This window comes from Berghia stephanieae, chromosome 8 (genome assembly GCF_034508935.2).
Source record: "Berghia stephanieae isolate SIO BIC M18660-M18661 chromosome 8, UCSD_Bste_1.3, whole genome shotgun sequence".
NCBI lineage: Eukaryota > Metazoa > Mollusca > Gastropoda > Nudibranchia > Aeolidiidae > Berghia > Berghia stephanieae.
The window spans coordinates 53,710,163-53,724,148 of NC_088367.1; the positions used below are offsets into that span (position 1 = coordinate 53,710,163).

Genomic DNA, 13,986 nt, shown 5'->3' on the forward strand with positions numbered 1-13,986 from the left:
ATTATTAGTAGTAGTAGTAGTAGTAGTAGTAGTAGTAGTAGTAGTAGTAGTAGTAGTAGTAGTAGTAGTAGTAGTAGTAGTAGTAGTAGTATTAATATTATTATCATTATTATTAGCATTCTCTGCTTTGCTTTATTATGATTTTACTTACTTGATTTGTTGATGGAAATATTATATTCTTGTACGAGTTATATTGGCACGTGCCTAAAAATAAACTTTTGAACATCCTATCCAGCCTGTAGTTTACCACCCTACACATGTATTTAAAATGTTAATTGATGTTGTAATTAATTCATATCGGCATCTGTTGCACGCATTGTGTGTGCAAAAGTGTCACACGGTAAACCCTTTTATTTTATCAATTCAACATTATAGAAAGATAGATAGTATGCACTTGTATGTAAACTCACAACATTGCCAATACCGAACCAACACCCAAAACTAGGTGTAACTTTGAAAGTTTTTTAACGTTTTAAACTATCAACGTTCAAGGTTACACCTCGTATTGGGTGTTGGTCCGTTATTGGCAATGTTGTGAGTTTCTTAGCCAAGCGCATATTATCTATCTATAATGTTGAATTAATATTTAAAAAACAAAGGCGTCAATACAGTTTAGTGAGAATTGCTCATAAACGCGGGTGGCAAAAAAGCAATAACAAAGAACTGAATGACGTCAAGTTCATTCTATCTATATGTATGAGAATATTTTCCTCTTTGTTTTGGTTAAAAGGATTTTTAAAAAAAATATTCTCTCCCCTTAACAAAGCCAGAGAAGGGGAGGAGGGAGGGGGGGGGGGGAGAGAGAGAGAGAGAGAGAGAGAGAGAGAGAGAGAGAGAGAGGTTGATATTGAATAGCCTCTCAATTAATTACTCATTGAATTAATAATTTATATTTTTCCCCCCATAAAATGTATGCTTTTGATGTTTTGACATTTTATAACACCGTTATACGGGTTGGGTGATGGAACTCCCATAAATGTTGGGGAAAAGGTGAGCCATGGTGACAGACAATAATTTCTTCATCTGTTTACAGCGACGTGTACATTATATATATATATATATATATATATATATATATATATATATATATATATATATAATATATTAATGAAATCAAAAGTGTAGACCTGCCTCGTACTATGCATGAACAATTCGTAGAATTACGAAAGTTTGGCTCCAATTTGAGAACATTTCTAAGACAACAAGTCTGATTGAAAATAGAACTTGATGCCAGAGCGTACAATTTTAGGGACTTTGAAGTGTTATCTAATAATTGTGAGGGGGTTTTTTGTTTGTTTGTTTTTAAAGGTTTTACGGCTCTTGCAACACATTAACTCACTCAATCCTAGAGATTTTTGCTACTTTTCAAATTGGAAGAAATGTATTAAAAAACTAAAAACATGAGCTTTGATACTGGACCTATAATTTGTCTCAGAAAAATAAATAGGCATGGGGTAAAAGTAACCCGGGTAAACTACGGATATAGTCGGTGTTAGGGTTGAGTGAGTTAAGGTCATATCAGCGCCAGTAAAAAGTAATAAAATTGGATAGTAAATAGTTCTAGAATTACAATTAAAGCATCCAAAAAAAAAAAAGGTAAGACAAAGGGGAATTTGATCAAATACACTATCAATGTACTTAGTTTGAGATCACTAAAAGTGTAATCCAGACACAAGCACAGGTCTCCACTAAGAGGAATACACCCAAATGTTTACAAATCATATATAATACATAAACAAAACATAAGCGATGACGACAGACGCATGCGCGCAACCAACATGACGTTCTCTCTCTAATAACTTTTCCGCCGGTGACGTCACAGACTATGGGTGACGTCCAATCAAGGGACGCTACTCTTCCGCTAATCCCATTCCCTATCCGTCAAAGACAATAGAGGCTATTAATGAATGCAAAAGTGTAGATCTGTCTAGTAGTACGAAGAATTCGTAGACTTACGAAAGTTTGGTTCCCATTTCAAAACTTCGTGAACATTTTAAAGTCAATAAGACTGATTGAAAATAAAAGTTGATGCCAGCGGCTATGTGGTCTTGTTGTATGACACTCGCTTTCGGATCGGAAGGTCCTGGGTTCGAGCCTCGCTCGGCGCATAGTTGAGTCCTTGGAAAGGCTCTTTACTCACATTCTCTCACCGTACTCAGGTGTAAAATGAGTACCTGGCCGTTTACACCGTTATGTCTGTGCGAAAAAAATGTAATATCGCCTAACAGGCGTCATGTCCCGTCCTAAATGTTAAGTGTTGCTGTTGGCCAGGGACCCATTGTAAAGCGCTTTGAGCACGTTTAGTGGATATTGCTCTATATAAATGCTCAATAAATTGTAAGGACTTTGAAGTGTTATTATTGTACGTATTGGTGGTATTACGATTGTTGTTGTTGTTGTTTTTTTGTTGTTTTTTTTTTGATGATTAATGGTATCAATTTATTTTTTTGGTTCCATTTACCATTTTTTCCCCACTTTTATGTATGTTGTCATCAAATTGTGTGATTAATTGGCGAAAGCCTAAGATTGAATAAACTTTGAAACTTTGAAACGTCTAGAGTGAGGGTAAATTGCTGATTTGTAAAGTTAACTAAAGCGACCGATGTTCAGCTCCTAAAAACTACGAATATTTAAATGTTCAAGTAGGCCGGCCTGAAAGTGTCTTGTTGTTCGACGGGTTGTGTGTGGGGCTCACATTCCCTAATCATGGCGGCAACATTCAACAACAGACAAACTGTGCGACAAAATGTGACGACAGCACATCGCTGAGCAGCACAACGTTACCGTTTTAATCACAGAACATAAACGATATTCCATGCAAATAATTTAACATTGAGTCAGTTTTTCATGCAAATAATTTAACATTGAGTCAGTTTTTCATGCAAATAATTGAACATTGAGTCAGTTTTTCATGCAAATAATTGAACATTGAGTCAGTTTTTCATGCAAATAATTGAACATTGAGTCAGTTTTTCATGCAAATAATTTAACATTGAGTCAGTTTTTCATGCAAATAATTTAACATTGAGTCAGTTTTTCATGTAAATAATTGAACATTGAGTCAGTTTTTCATGCAAATAATTTAACATTGAGTCAGTTTTTCATGCAAATAATTTAACATTGAGTCAGTTTTTCATGCAAATAATTGAACATTGAGTCAGTTTTGCCTAAGCTTAAATCTAATTGACTAATATGGAAAAGTAAGTGGAGCAGGCAGTTATGTTGATAACAAGAAATGGAGTGAGTAGGAAAGTACGAGAAGACAACAGAGAATAAAAAACTTCGCGGCGGCGATGGGGACGTGGATAGCTCATACGGTAGAGTGTGTTGAACCCATGACCTCAAGAAGTCGGGGATAGCGGCTCAAGATAGAACATAGAGTTTGAAACCACTTTTGTTTTGGAGTGATGGATATCGCACACGGTAGAGTCACGATCTCCCCGGCCAGGCGGCTATGTGGTCTAGTGGTATGACACTCGCTTTCGGGTCGGAAAGTCCTAGGTTTGAGCCTCGCTCGGGGCATAGTTGAGTCCTTGGAGAAGGCTCTTAACTCATATTCTCTCACCGTACTCGTGTGTAAAATAAGTACCTGGCCGTTAACAGCGTTGTCTCTGTCCGAAAAAGATTGTAACATCGCCTAACAGGCGTCATGTCCCGTCCTAAATATTAAATGTTGCTGTTGGCCAGGGACCCCTTGTAAAGCGCTTTGAGAACATTTAGTGGATATTGCGCTATATAAAAGCTCAATGTAATTTAAGTTGCCGTATCAGTAAGGTCGCGGGTTCGAGCCCCCAACGCCGCCGCGAAGTTTTTATACTCTGTTGTCTTCTGGCACTTTCCTACTCACTTCAGTTCTGGACCAATATGGGCGTCTCAGACATTATGCATTTAAAAAAAAATATATGTGTGTGTATGAGTGTGTGCTTGTGTGTGTGAATGATTGTTTCAGCCAAAGTAAATTTGTAATTTAAGCGCTTAGAGTCTGGTATCTCGGAGTTATAGCGCTATATAAGTTTTAAGCATTATTATTATTATTATTATTATTATTATTATTATTATTATTATTATTATTATTATTATTATTATTATTATTATTATTATACAAAAAGAAATAAATTTTTCCATCTTACTTTTCCTGGGATCCTTTCGCCGAGTCTGGTCTTATAGCACTTTTTAAAAATCTATAACAATTCTGTAAAAGGCAATAAATAAAAATGAATCTAACAGCTTCAAAAAAAAAAAATTAAAAAACACAAAACACGGAACGCTTTGGGACTCAAATCACTTCTTCAGCCAACTTATTAAAAAAAACAACAACAAAAAAAACAACAAAAAACACACAGATCGACGATAAGAGAAATATTTCTGTTCCGTCGATGTTTTTTTTTTTTTCTTTTGTTTTTTTAATTTTTGGTAATGTATTTATGTTTTCCTTGTTGTTTTTGTTGGCTGACGAAGGGGTTTGAGCCCGAAATGGTCCGGGTTTGTTTTGTTTTTTTTCTTTTTGGTTCTTTTTTTTTTTAACTGTTATATCCATTTTGTTGTTTATTACTTTGTTACAGTCCAGCACAGTTTCTAGCAGCTCGGAATCACTTTGACTAATTATGAATGTTATAACAAGAATGGTATTTAATCATTTTGCACAAACTAAATAAAAAAAAGACTAGGGACTAGATCTAGATAGATTAAATTCCACTGGAGTAGGTGATGAATCCCATTGACGTGACACAGACACAGATAAAATAATGATACAGTTCTAGTAGATAACGTAACGCAGGGGGTGTAAATGGCCTTGTTTACACCTCGTTGATATTGACTTCATCACACGTAATATGCCGTCATCATTACAATTGGCACATAATAGAGAATGAGATTAGCGGAAGAGTAGCGTCCCTTGATTGGACGTCACCCATAGTATGTGACGTCACCGGCGGAAAAGTTATTAGAGAGAGACGCATGCGCACAACCAACATGACGTTCTCTCTCTAATAACTTTTCCGCCGATGACGTCACAGACTATGGGTGACGTCCAATCAAGGGACGCTACTCTTCCTCTAATCTCATTCCCTATTGATCAAAACGGTGAGAAGAAAAAAAGGAGAGAGAGAGAGAGAGAGAGAGAGAGAGAGAGAGAGAGAGAGAGAGAGAGAGAGAGAAGAGAAAAAAAAGAAACTCGAGCATTAATATAGCGCAATATCCACTAATCGTGCTCAAAGCGCTTTACCAGGGATCCCTATCAAACGGGAATACTTAACTATGTAGGACGAGGCATTACACATGCAAGGCCGACAAGGAATACGCTTCAACAGTCATGTCGTCACTTCCCTCATAATGGCGCATGGTAACTTAGCAAAACTGGCTCTAAACTATCGGAACAATGACGGACGCCCTTATGAAATATTTCTCCGACGAGCATAAAAGTGTATCCAGAGGAGAAAAACATAAATATGATCATGTTTTAACTTGCATACATTCTGATCACAAATGAAAAGTTCTAGCCAGCACGAAGAATAAAAAGTACCGATTTTCTTTGTTAAGAACCATGATGGCCGCCGTTGCTGTGCGACGTGACATCAGACTATTGAATCCAATTAAGGCAGAAGGGTAGTGGGGAAACCCCTCTCACTCCCATGGACGGTGCTCCAATTTCGAACCGAAACAAGCCCCGACAACCCTGGTATTTCACATCCCTGACTCCCGACGGGATGGCACCATTATCATCTAGCTATGTATTATACACGATAATAGGTGGCACATACGAAATGGAAGTCGAGTAGGAACAATTCGGTCCCTCAATGGAGCAGGGACCGTAGACCGCAGCCATCGTTAACGTATAGCCTGACACTAAAACCCACTAAGACCCATATTTTGACGTCGTTTTTAGGTTTGTGAACCGCCTAGCGCGTTGTCTTTAGTCGTGGTCAAGGAAACAAGTAATCCCATTGGCTGAACGGTTGAATACAACTCACGATTTGTTTTCTTTTGTGGCCAAAGACTTGTCTTTTGACGTCATTTGTTTGTCAGTATCAGGCCTTGAGTTTACGAAGGTCACGCGTACTCCTCGAAACTGGGAGAGAAGTAATTCCCTGGCTTCTGTACACACACACACACACACGCACACACACACACACGGCAACGAATTCGTCGCCTGAATGGGCCATCATAATATTATATAATTGTAGTGTGAGACCATTAGAATCTGCTGCCGCCTGGTTAAAAAGTGGTGTGTGAGACGAACAATTGCCTTCAGACCGGAAGATCCAGGGTTCGAGCCCCGCTCTGAGAGGCTCATAATACGCTTCAACAGTCGTAACGTCACTTCCCTCGTAGGGCTCAACAGGCGTGACGTCACTTCCCTCGTAATGACGTATAGTAACTTAGTAACTGGCTCTAAATTATTGGTACAATGGCGGACGCCCTTATGAAATACTTCTCCGACGAGCACAAAAGCGTATCCAGAGGGGAAAAAAACATTATAAATATGATCATGTGTTGACTTTTACACATTCTGATCACAAGACATATGAAATGTTCTAGCCAGCATGAAGAATAAAAAGTACAGATTTTCTTTGTTTAGAACCACGATGGCCGCCGTTGCTGGGCGGCGTGACATCAGACTATTTAATCCAATTGAGTTCTTGGACGTAGCTATTTATTCATATTATCACACCATACTCAGTTGTAAAATAAGTACCTGACCTTTAACATCACTGTATCTGTTTGGGGGGGGGGGGGGGGGGGCGTCATGTCCCGTCTTACATGCTAAGCGTTGCTGTTGGCTACATTACCCAATTTAAAGTGTTTTGATCACGTTTAGTGGATATTTATAAAAACAAAAAATGGAGTGAGTAGAAATATGTCAGAAGACAAAAGATAATAAATAAAACATTGCGAATCCTATTGTCTTCTGGCACTGTTATACTCACTTCATTTCTTCTTATTATCATCATAAGTACCTGCTCCACTCACTTTTTTTGAATTAGTGGAGATTACGCGGTATATGGTCATTTTTGATTTTGTTTGGTATTTAATAACACACTATAATACCCATGAAGTTTACACATTTTTGAATGACCCTATATCAGTAACATCATCCCAGGTTTAATTTTCGTCAAAAAGAGTTGTGATCGACGTGTACTTATTTGCAGGTCGGATAACCCAAATTATGGACTCCTTGTTGTTAAGGAAATACTTTCAAAAAATTGTCCATTACAACAATGTTAAAACAAGACCATAACTGCGCTCGGCTATCAGACCTGCTAATATGTACACCTAGGTTGCGACGTAATTCAAAGAGTCGTCAACGAAAACAAGATAACACGACCCTACCCTTACGTGTCTAATCTTGCTTACACTTTAGTACACCTGACGACAGAGATAACATTGTAGTACGTAACAAATAAACCAAATAGAAAACAAAAGATAAAATTAACCCTCTCCTTATCAGCCATTTTCAGAATTTTCCCCAAAACTTCATACCCACCCAACACAAAAACAGACATTTCTTACTCAAACAGAAAAGCAACAAGCACATTCTATACGTAATATTGTTCGACAATATGAACTCTATTACAGAATGTCACGTTTTTATAGTTAGATCTATATAAAAAATAAATGAAATCTGGATGAGGAAAGTGACGGTTGCATCGTAACATGTGACGATTTTCCTATAGGTGGTAAGGAGAGGGTTAAAAAAAATACAGATAGAGCGTAACAGTGTCAAAATCTGTACAACCAGAAACATAGGGACAGGATCGATATGGGACCTTGCAAGTTAATTAATTATCTGTTTGTTTTAAAGGGTTTTACGGCACTTGCAACACATTAACTCACTCAACCCTAACACCGACTATATCAGTAGTGTACCCGGGGTTACTTTTACCCCCATACCTATTTATTGCATTTTTCTGAGACAAATTACAGGCATAGTATCATAGTTAATGTTTTTATTTTTTACATGTTTCTGGTAGATGAATAAAACTATCTTTGAACTGTCTATGTACATGCTCATTTTTAATACCTTTTTTTTTCAATTTTGAAAAGTAGAAAAATCTCTAGGATTGAGTGAGTTAAGGTCATATCAGCGCCAGTAAAAAAAGGAAGAAAATGGGATTGTAAGAACATCTAGAATTACAATTAAAGTACCCAAGAAAAGGTAAGACAAAGGGAATTAGTTCAAATAGAGAACAGATGTAGTACAATCAATGTACTAAGTTTGAGATCACCTAAAAGTCTCATTCAGACACAAGCACAGGTCCCAATAATTAAGAGGGACACACTCAAATGTTTACATATCATATATCATAATATGTAAATAAAACATAATTTACAAGGGGGAAAAAATATCATCTCCCAAAACTAACTATACATTTGAATGTTTCCCTCTCAGTAAGAGCATCCGACCAGGGCCTGGACAAAACCAAATAATCTCATTCCAAGACGAGGACAGAAAGCAAGTTAGAAAACAGATAATACAGGGGGATAGAAAACACAGTAAGTGCCTCCCTGCCCACTATGAGAGGTCAGAAACCCCACCCAGTTGCACGTCAATCTGAGTATTACTGGACTCATGTTTGAACGAGTATATTATAGCTAAAGGCAGTAACGGATATTGAAAGAGCAATACCCATTAAACGTACTCAAAGCGCTTTACAAAGGGTCAAAGGCCAACAGCAACAGGTAACATGTAGGACGAGACATAACGCCTGTTAGACGATATTACAATTTTTCAGACAGAGACACGCCGCTGTTAACAGCCAGATTCTCATTTTACATCTGAGTACGGTTCTTTTTTTTTTGGGGGGGGGGGGGGCGACTTACAGATGACTGGTACTGTATGAAATGGAAATAATGTCGTTCCATACGGTCTGATGGGGAAATATCGACGTTTATATATATGCAGGTCTGACATCCGAATGCAATTATGGCCCAAGTTTAACATTGTTGTAATGGACAATATTATGCGCCATTTTTATTTTTTGATATTTCCATTACAACAATGAGCCGATAATAAATTGGGTTATCAGACCTGCAAATAAGCGTACGTGTGGAAATATTAATAATAATAATAATAATAATAATAATAATAATAATAATAATAATAATAATAATAATAATAATAATAATAATAATAATAATAATAATAATAATAAATAATAATAATAATATATCTATTATGAAGCAATTTTTCATTTGGTTACAACATCAATATAGACAGACAGACAAACAAAGATTGAGTCCATATAGCGCAATATTAATTAAATGTGCTCAAAGCACTTTTTACAAAGGGTCTTTGACGAATAGCAACACGTAGAACTAGACATGACGCTTGTTAGGCAATATTACAATTTCTTTTCCGACAGAGACAATGCTGGTAATGATCAGGTACTCATTTTACACCTGTGTACAGTGAGAGAACGTGAGTAAAGTGGCTTTTCCTAAGACTCAGCTGTGCGCCGTTCGTTATGGTATGACACTCGCTTTCGGATTGGAAGGTCCTGGGTTCGAGACTCGCTCAGCGCATAGTTGAGTCCTTGGAAAAGACTCTTTACTCACATTCTCTCACTGTACTAAGGTGTAAAATGAGTATCTGGCCGTCAACAGTGTTGTCTCTGGCGGAAAAATTGTAATATCGCCTAGCAGGCGTCCCGTCTCTTTCTATATGTTATGTATTGCTGTTGGTCAGGGACCCTTTGTAAAAAAAAAATAAATAAATAAATAAATAAATAATTTTTAAAAATTTAAAAAATTGAGCTTCATATAGCGCAATATCCACTAAATGTGCTCAAAGCGCTTTACAAGGGGTCCCTGGTCAACAGCAACATTTAAAGTGTAGGACGGAACATGACGCCTGTTAGGCGATATTACAATTTTTCGGACAAAGACAACGCTGTTAACGGCCAGGTACTCATTTTACAGCTGAGTACGGTGAGAGAATGTGAGTAAAAAGCCTTTTCCAAGGACTCAACTATGCGCTGAGAGCGAGGCTCGAACCCAGGACCTTCCGGTCTGAAAGCAAGTGTAAAGCGCTATGAGCATGTTTAGTGGATATTGCGCTATATAAAAACCTCAATTATACTGTGACTGGTTGGCTGCAAAAGCATGTAGATATGTGGAAAGGTTGGCTAATTAAACAAACTGACATGAGTTAGTGAGTGAGGATGTTGAACACCGAGCTGGTGAGATCTTGCCAACAGTGATAGACAAGGATCTCATGTGTGTAGGAGGTGGTTAATTACGAATGGAGGTAAGGAGGACTTGTGTGATGCTAGCAATCTTACCATGGGTGTATGTGTTGAAATAGATGGTAAGGCTGTGGAAGATGCTGCATGGATGAGAAAGGAAGACGATGGGTCACACATAAATGAGGCAGAGTTGAAAACTGTTTTGAACGACTTGAAAGCATTACAATGGGAAAAGATTGAAGTTACCGTGACGACAGATTCAGTTTGCATTCATGGGTGGATCAAGTCTTTGCTGGATGGTTTTGGTCGACCACAAGTGAAAGGACTAAGTAAAATGATAAGGAGGAGATAAACAACAGTGATGCAGTTAGTTGAGGATAGGCTTCAACAGTCATGACATCACTTCCCTCGTAATGACGCATGGTAACTTAGCAACTGGTTCTAAACTATCGGAACAATGGCGGCACCCTTATGAAATAATTCTTCGACGAGCATAAAAGTGTATCCAGAGGAGAAAAACATTATCAATCTGATCATGTTTTGACTTTTATACATTCTGATCACATGACATGTGAAAAAGTTCTAACCAGCATAAAGAATAAATAGTACCGACTTTCTTTGTTTAGAACCAAGCTGCTGGTTGCTGGGAGGACGTGACATCAGACTATTGAATCCTATTGGGGAAAACTGGATTTAGCTTGTTCCACCCAGCAAGAATATCGCTGATGGAATAACACGGGTGCCAAAGAGGTGGATTGAAAATAGGACTGTTGTGGGTATGGGATTGGGGGAACTGGTGACACAGCTCCATAATGATCATCATCTCGGGGTAGAGAGCTTATTTAGTTGAAAAGCAACTCGGAGTGCCAGTGAGCAAAACTATGGTTGACAACGTTGTAAGAGACTGTCACAGATGCAGATCTATTGATCCAAGTCCTGTAAAATGGGAGCATGGTACGTTGGACACGACAAAAGTGTGAGAGCGATTGGCAATTGATATTTCTCATGTGACAGGATCACCTTATCTTTCCGTAATTGATAATAATAATAATAATAATACACATTTATATAGCGCTCATTCTCGTGTAAAACACAAGCTCTGGGCACTTTACAATATAAATATCAATTTTAAGTGAAAAAAATAAAAAAATAAAATAATAATAACAATAACAATTCATAGCCAAATCAAGGATTCATATAGAGTTAAGAAAAACAAATACAGTAAAAATGTGTCTTGAGATTCTTTTTAAAAGTAGGTAAAGACTTGCACTCCCTCAGACCACGTGGTAGTTCATTCCAAATCTTGGGGCCGAAACAAGCAAACGATCTATCACCAAATTTTGTTCTTGATCTTTTTTCCGAAATTTTCGTTTGGTCATTACATGATCTTAAAGTGTAATTTTCAAATTTACACATGACCACGTGATCTGTGAGATATGCCGGTGCTATACCAGCCAAACACTTATAAACAAGACACGCTGCCTTGTAATATGTGCGCTTTTCAATGGGCAACCAGTGGAGAGAGGCCAACAAAGGGGTTGCATGATCAAATTTATTTTTGCCAAAAACTAATCTTGCTGCACTGTTTTGCAGTAGTTGCAATTGTTTAATAGAAGCCTGAGGCAAGTTGACAAGCAGCGAGTTACAATAGTCTAGTTTCGAAAAAATGAGGGAAACAACCAATGTTTTACATGTTCCAATTGCAATATACTGACGGATCGAACTGATAGTGGGCCCAGAAGAATTGCCATCTGGAGAAAATTAAGAAATTAAACCAGTGACGCTGTCATCAACCAACTGAACAACATCTTCAGAGAAAACAGTGTTCCATTGGAAGGGCTCGAAGTGATAATGGTCCTTGCTTTAAAAGTAGGAAAATGACACTTTTATGGAGAGCTCGAGTATTGATCACAAGTTCAACTGTGCATTCCCAATGTCTGTTAATGGTATTGTTGAACGGAATCATAGGGCAATAAAGAAATTGGTTGCTTGGTCTGGGAGGTCGGTTGATGACATGTTAATATTATTTTGGTACAATCAGTCTCCCAATTTCCACAGTGTTATGCCTGGGGATGATATCTACTCTTACAGTGCCAGATTGCCTCACAGATATAATGATATGTCGCCAGACAGGGAGAATACAAACAATCCTAATAGAACAGGAGATGTCTTTGTGAAGCCAACTAACGCATGATTTAACGATGAATGGGAGAAAGCAGAAGTAACAGGCATTGTGTCAAGACTTAGATGTTTAAGTGACAGTACAAATCGTCATATAATTTACATTCGTATCTGTGTGAAAACAGGCAAAAGGTAAAAGTTGATGTAAATGATGAAAGAGAAGTAGAAATAGAGTGATGCAATGCAAGGAACGAGGTTCATGGTGATGAAGATGGATGGTTGGAAGAGAATGTGCTTTAGTTGGTCAAAGAGAATTGAGGGACCGCCGAGGTGATGAGCAGATTTTTATGCTGAATATTGATCTTGGGATCAAGGAGGGATGTGACGATTATATGTATGCATTATTATATCAGATAATTACGTACACAATTTATAATTTATTGTATTGAACGTAAGAGGGGAAGTAGTGCACAAGAGAGGTGAGTGTGATCAATGGAGAAAAAAAATATAAACGTTAGATTCGTAGGGGGGGGGGGGGGTTGTTTTTTTTTTGTATAACTCGAATCTCCTTTGTTCTTATTTGATATGAGACTGTTTCGACTAGAAAAAAATGGATTTCTATCTCTGTTACTGTGGGTGAGAGAATTCCCCTACTTTTAATTAAATCTATGCACCTGCGCCTCTCTCTCTCTCTCTCTCTCTCTCTCTCTCTCTCTCTCTCTCTCTCTCTCTGTCCATACAGTACAGACTGGAAATTGCCCAAGAACAGTACATTTCATTAAGTTAAACAATTAAATACTTTTTTAAAGTGTTACGGGGTCTTCTGCGAGGAAAAATGTATTCCTTCAGAATATTACGGAGAATAATAATCTGAGGCAGATGTGATCTGAGGAACTTACGAGCCTAGTGTTGGTAACACCTAGGGCTGTTTTCTATCTGTATTTGGATATAGATAACAAACAATCTCGTCTGACCGCTCTAGATATCTAAAGGCAAATGAATGGAACCAATAATAAAAGGCAAACGAAACATTTTCTTCCGTTCTGTAAGCTTTTGAATTTTGAAAATGTATTTTACAAATATCACAATGAAAGGTCTTATACTATCTGAATATGTCTCAAATTGGTGACACGGCGCGATGGCGAGAATAATGGTGTTGACACTCAGATCAATGAGTATAATAATATTCCTGAGATGTTAACAAATCTGTCTTACCTTGCTGGGGTTGATGGTTTGTGAGTGTGAGTGAAGTTACTGATGGTGATGGCCGCATTAATTAACTTGCACACAAAATCACGATACCATAGTGCATGGGTTGTTTGAATACTAAGTGTTCAATTATCAATGTCGAATGTGTTTTTCCAGTGCTGGTACTGACAATTAGATCGATGACATCACGATAAGGTCTTCACTAAACAGTGAGTGAGCAACTGCTGCCAAGGCCAGGCGCCAGGCTCAAGCGTAGCAGACGAGATAATCGTGGAAGTGGCAACACATGATGGATTTGTTTACATTGCCAGATAATAGCTGCCTAAAAGTAGCCAAAAATGTAAAAGCGATGAGGACACCTCAATAATATTTTTCTTCCAATGTCGCCTGCACCTACCAAAACTATCATTTACCCATTTAAATACATGATTTTGAAGTCACTACTACTACTACTACTACTACTACTACTACT

At 37.7% G+C, this 13,986-nt stretch overlaps 1 protein-coding gene across 1 annotated transcript in view; it reads right to left on the reverse strand.

Moving 5' to 3' along the window:
- LOC144978878 (glucose-6-phosphate exchanger SLC37A4-like) overlaps nt 1–13,710 on the reverse strand; it is a 43,698-nt gene extending 29,988 nt beyond the window's left edge. The window contains exon 1 of the mRNA XM_078925466.1: nt 13,521–13,710. The gene's annotated coding sequence lies outside the window, so the exon portion shown is untranslated. The remainder of the gene's footprint in view (nt 1–13,520) is intronic.
- Nucleotides 13,711–13,986: the final 276 nt, after the last annotated feature.